Raw genomic sequence first — 6,546 nt, 5'->3', positions numbered from 1 at the left:
AATGAATGAACAGCAACCAACCAACACTAAAACTACATACATATTTCCATTCCCTCGTGGTCCATCAGTATATATTCGAAACATGTGGCTCTGGTGTAGTAGATTTCACGGTGGTCTCAGTTACTTGAGAAAAATTTGAAAAAAATACAGAAAAAGTGTAGAGAAAACACACATGATTTGTTTCAATATTACAATTAACTACTTATAAATACTAGAATTCATTAATCAGAGCTACTGCAGAACATACTAATGATACTGTTAGAAGAATAATTTAATGTCAAAGATTGTAATTGTCCAGGCAAGGATTGTCGAGGGAACTATTAATTGAAAAATATCCGAGAATAATTCTGGCGAATTTATCAACCCTAGAGAAATATCTAACTGGGTACAAATAGTGGAAGTAATTAGCTATTAGCAAGATAATCTACAGATACAACAGAATTATTAATATTTAGCATATTTCCATTCATGTTGATAAGGGTCAACTGAGCCATATTTCAGCATCTATGGAGACAATGTCATAGTCTGAAATTACGTGTATCAGCTAATCAGATCATCAATATCCTAGGGGTGGGATATCAACAGTTTCCATGGGCTTATTACATGCAAGATGGTAACATTGAATAAACGTACTCATCAAACTATATATAAAACATTTATTTGTAACAGATTGTTCTTAAAAATACGTTTTGTTAAAATACATATCGTTATACTTTGACAGGATGTCTAATGGACCCATTAAGAAAGAACGAATTTGACAGTTTAAACAAAAATAAAAATAGGACAGATACGTTAAAACCACTCCGAACATGAATGTGCTAACCATTCAGAAGAAACCTGATTCACATTATACTGTTTAACACGCAACTTTTACAATAATAAATTAATATAACAACAACAAGAATCATATAATGATTAATTAAATAAGAGTCCAAAACTCAATGCTGCAAAACTATAAAGTGAGACTGAATAAGATTGGATACTGTCTGACAAATATTTCAACAATAAAAAAGTGTACGATATCTTTCGTTAAGGTAAGGTTTGCTGTATCTACTATTTATTCATAGAAATTATTATTACGACAACCAATTTTAATTATATATTAGTCAAATTGTTTAATACAAATAGTATGATAACGTCTCTGACTGGGTTCGAATTTTGCTAATACAAAGTTAAGAATAAAAACATTGTTCTACGATTTTCCAGGAATTTGATGTCAGTGGTCACTTTCGTTTCCTGACACATTCTAAATGTAGTCAAAACGTTGATTATGCAGTCTGAGCTTTTTCACCTGTGATAAAAATGAGATGTACATATTATTAGTATGTGAAATAAGAAACAAAATGCATGTACAACTACATATGTCCAAACAAAAGACATACTACTTGTGCATAATTTAACTATTCGAATTGATACGTTTGTTTTTAAGAACGCACGACTGTGACTGATTTATCAGGTTGAGAAAAAATTATCTCTGTTTCTCGTTTCCGCGCGTATCATTTTGAACTATGCGCCTCGAACGTTTTTTTTCCTTCTAAAGCATTCTAAAATGTGCTTGTACTCGCACTTGTTTCACTTTTCGCAAATTTTAGCCGGGTATTAAAAAAAACACCTCGCCACCTCATTTTAAAATTTTCATGAAACGAGAAACACAGATTTTGTTTTCCTGGCCTAAAGTATATCTTGTGGATTATAACAGTTTTGACAGCTTGTAGCAGAGTTTTGTATCTATTTAGGATTGACGGTAGTGAGTTAACTTACTTGATGAGCTATGCTTACATTTACCAGATTTGGATTTCTTTGTTTGTGAAATAATGATTATCATAACCACAGTAACACCAGAGGCTGCACCAACCAATCCACCAATCATGCCTTTATTAGGTCAAGATGATTTATCTGAAAAAAAAAAGTAATGATTAACATAACATGTATAATAAAGGATGATGGTTTACATACTAGTATATAAACCACTCTATTGTGCACAATCTTTAAATTACAACATAATGCGGTGTATTATTGGATACGCAAAGCAAGTATTACAATTACGGTCTTATACCACGATCTGAAGAAGTCATCATGATTACTAGTATTTTAGGCTAAGCAGTTGCTCTTATCCCTCATTATAGCTTATATTTAGCTACCTTCAATAAAAACACAACAACGTTAATGCAATGCGTTTTCATTCGTCCTTATTAATTAATTAATATATGAATAATTAAAATGTCTCGCATTTTCTGTGCCAGACAATTAGAACAAAAATCACAGATTTGAGTACGGATTTATTCAATTAATTTGATGCGCCAGCTTTACTAAATGTCGGAACATTTTCGGTGAGCTAGTATTTAAGGGGGTCAGACCAACGAGATTGTTGACAGTTATTTGGAAAGCGAGACTGACCAGGAATTGGGCATAAGCACGACGTCTGCATTTGTCAGGGAAAATACAGACATGTCACTCTGCTGGTATTTGGTGAATGGAAATATTATTACAAGCACAACATCGCGTTTCTGAAACACCACATCTTCTACTTCCGGCAGGCGGTATATTGTTTCTGTCATTGTTTGTGTTCGGCGCCCTCAAGTGTTAACATTTCCCACGTATTTGTTTGATAAATTTATAACAGGACAATTCATGACAAAAGTTTTATTTTTTTAATTCGGAAAATTATGCAAAATGTGTACAATAGAGGCCGACCTATAACATTTTTTCCATTAACATGTGCCTCCAGAATGATGAACTCTGAATACGTTAACATGATTAGTAATTGTAAATAAATCATTTAGTCTTTAGACCCCAAAATAATTCTAAAAAATATAGTATTGACCTCGAATCTAAAGTTGTCTGAGACATATTTTGCCTCTAGTAATTAGTTACATGTGTTTCTAGTATTCGTTGTTTATGTCGAGAAACTACAATTATGACAAGGAAAATAAACATATTTTGAAAAAAATGTCTGATAGCTTTATCAGCGGCAAACTCGTTCTGTAAACCACCAACAAGGCAATACAACTTAAAAACAATTGGAGCAGATGCCATTGATAAACTGAAAGATACATAATTCAAGACACATTGCAAAACAGTGCTCCTACATTCCTCTGGACAATTTTAGATTTTTGCCCACTTCATTTCTAATTCCCATAGCGCAATTCAAACAATCCTATTCCCAAATACGGACATTTGGTAAGTGAATGTTAACAGAAAAGTGTATTTTAAGAAAACAATCAATCAATCATACATACAAATTATCCATTATCAGCATTGTATAGCGAATTGTGTCAGAAAAATACATCATAAGAATAACATTATGTGTGAATATAAACACATGTATATATATACAAGGCACTCTATTTAGGACAGATGACTTGTTTATCTAAACGTATTCGTATAATATGATCTATATTAAAGCATTTGTGAAGTGCCATCCACTAACAATATATACAGCATCAAATGTTGAGATTGTGGATAGATCATAACGAAATTAACTGCCTCTTAAATTAACCTGGAGTTGTGAACAATATACGCCCACTGACTTTGAGAAGGGGGTCTTTCTTCGTCTTGTCAGTTACACTGTATATATTTTTGTCCAATGAATAAGATCCACAAGTACACCAAAATGAATGGGAAATTGGGAAAGAATATTTCCATTTAATATAAAGTGTTTAGCTTGCTCTGGAAAGCAACTTCAAAGACGTTGTGGGTTGTTTTATACAATACTCGATTAATGTTAAAAAATTCGGCACGATTTTTCATAATTGCATAATAGCTTGAAACGGTATAAACGAATATCCCTCTACTGTTCACAACGGGTTGCCCTTGTTTGTAACAAAAACTAATGAATTTGATGTTTTTTTTTGGTAATATCTGAATAGTGTTACCACGCACAAATAAATTCTACAACATTGACTGTAAGACAAACATTTTTGGCGGCACGTCGATTAGACTTTAGTCAACAATTTCAGGAACAATTTATTAGTCGGAGCGGAATAATACAAACATTGTGGGGAAATATTAACATACATAAAGATAACTACTTTGCATCTGTGACAGAAGCGTGCTCTCTCGATCTTTATGTATGTGTATATGATAAGGGGTGCCCAGTCTAAGCAATTGCAAATAGTGATGATATTGTCCTATTACAATTATAGAAGCTATTTTGTAAGTAAACCAAAAAGAAAAAAAGTGTCATTATAATTCGTATTACTTAAAGGAATTAATTAATTAAATGATTCAATAAAGAACTTACTTGTTATATCTAGAGTTACTGATTTGTTCACATATGTATTTATTTCATTTTCATCATTTCGCGCTCTACAAATGAGATCCTTCTGATCATAGTCAGAGGTAACCACCATAGACAGGACACTTGTTGTATCGAAACCGTCACCATCCTCCGTTACGTTATGAGAGATTCCTTCAGTAATTACTTCATCATTTATTACCCATGATACATTTGCGGACGGCCTTATATCATAGACGGAGCAGGAGATAGTCAGGGTTTCTCCATCACGTATTGTGATTGGGTTTTGCATTATCTATCACAACACTGGTTACTGGTTCAGCTTGAACATACCCTGTATAATTGAGAGATTGTTGAGAGTGAGGAAACGTTAACAAAACCGGTAAAGTTTGTCAACAGCATACATAATAACTAGCTGAACGCTATGAAAGACATAGGTCGTGTTTTAAACTATCACAAATCAGAATATGGCAATTTCTTAGGAACGTACCTCTCACTAAGTGTCTGAATATATTTATTCATTATATCCTGTTATATGTTGTACACGAGTGGTTTATTAATGTATATCCAAGACTGTAGTTACGATTTATAGCCCAAATTTAGGCGAATTTAATACTACACATATATATGTTGGATAGTAAAATCTGCTATGTGTTCCATACGTCGCAACTAATGGGACATTAGACATCCCGACCATTGAACGAGTATTTGAGTGATGAATGGACAAGTGTTGTAAACCAAACCAAATAGTGATTGACACAATAGATTGTATGACGTCTTTGCTGACACTCACCCATTCAAGACGGTGAGTGGATCAACGTACTGCTAAAGGCATTTAATATTGTATACTGTTGCAAAGGTGTATGAACGTTAATTGTTATGGAAAACCTATTTTTTTGTTTTTGGTCAAATTAAAACTCCACACATTCTAATTGTTGTTATTTGCAAAAAGTTACGACGATTACATAAACTGTCAATCAAATAAAATCCGAAATTCAGCCAAATCAGACATTGCAACAATATAATTGGGGTTGTTACCAATCTGCGTTGTATTGTTATCTGAGATATTTTACAAATATACATGTGTGCAGTGTATTGAATGTTCTCTCTCCTTCTTTTCCCAGCGTTACTTTAGCACTGGACTATTGCAGGGCGGCGACATTGTCGAATACGAGTAACCATACCAAGCAGAGTTATCTATCTACTAAGTGTCATAGATTGCGCCACCTAGTGTCGAAAGTAGATTTCCCACCAAGGACGGTGTCGTGACATTATTAAAGTAACCAACCTTCACATCTTCAAAGTATTTTTTGAATTAAAACGCACACACTATCTAGGAAAAATGTGATTTCATCACTCGTTACATTACTATGTTGAACAAAATCTATTTGCGAATGCATGAAACTCACTTTACCTCGGTTAATTTTAAAGTTACATTGGCTCCAATGGCATAATGCATGTTTTGTGTCATTCTTACAATGTTATAATGTTGCGACACAGAGTCGAAAGTATTAGTAGTTTGACCATCAAGGACGGTATCGTAATATAATTAAAGCAGTAAACCTTTACACCGTCAAAGTAGTTGATCCAAACACTATCTAGGAAATGTTTTGATCATATCACAGTTACATCTTTTACATTTAATGATTTGTTTATAGAAGTCTGTGTAGCTAAACATGAATACGTACTATATTTTTCTAAAAAACAATCAACGGTATTAGAGAGTGATACGTGTCGACAATTTGATTTTTATGCAAACAGTGCATAAATATGGGTTTTGTTGAGTGAACATAGTCTGCGAAGTATCTTATGAATTATAATCAAACACTAAACTAAATGTTGTAAACTTTTGTGATAGGGACACGTGTGTACAACCTGTGGTAGGATTGCTGCAGTTTTGCAGCTCTTATTGACCGCTTAGACTATTCTGTCATTACGTTGCGGCCCGCAACGTATACCACGACCAAGCGAACCGCATAAACTGCAGCAAGTGGCAGGAATATCTACATACCTTCATAGGATGCAAAGCCAAGTACAATGAATAAAAAGAAGATAAGTGCCATCCGTAAACACCTTAAACTGTTTTTTAAACACACTCAAAGAATTATCAGACGTAACTATTGACAACTACGCTGCAGCGCGATTTATAATCATGCTCTGTGTGATTCATAATCATGCTGGGTATGCAAATGTCACCTTGGCTTGTACTTCCGGTACACACTGCGTACTGACTCCGACCTTATTTCTGTCAGTCGACATATAGAATGCCTAGTCAAACGTATTGAAATACTCAGATAATATGCCTTTGA

At 33.7% G+C, this 6,546-nt stretch overlaps 1 long non-coding RNA gene across 1 annotated transcript; it reads right to left on the bottom strand.

Annotated features, from left to right (window-relative positions):
* Positions 1–639: 639 nt before the first annotated feature.
* On the bottom strand, positions 640–6,378 carry LOC146746038 (uncharacterized). Its single transcript, XR_014929560.1, has 4 exons — positions 6,249–6,378; positions 4,244–4,571; positions 1,762–1,896; positions 640–1,291 (listed from the first exon to the last, which is right to left on the bottom strand). It is a non-coding gene; the product is annotated as an uncharacterized LOC146746038 (long non-coding RNA).
* Between the last annotated feature and the right edge of the window lie 168 nt (positions 6,379–6,546).

The sequence above is a fragment of the Saccoglossus kowalevskii genome, chromosome 5 (assembly GCF_978046115.1).
Source record: "Saccoglossus kowalevskii chromosome 5, keSacKowa6.1, whole genome shotgun sequence".
In the NCBI taxonomy this organism is placed as follows: domain Eukaryota; kingdom Metazoa; phylum Hemichordata; class Enteropneusta; family Harrimaniidae; genus Saccoglossus; species Saccoglossus kowalevskii.
The sequence above is the reverse complement of the archived record's forward strand: the minus strand, read 5'-3'. Positions and strand labels throughout refer to the sequence as shown.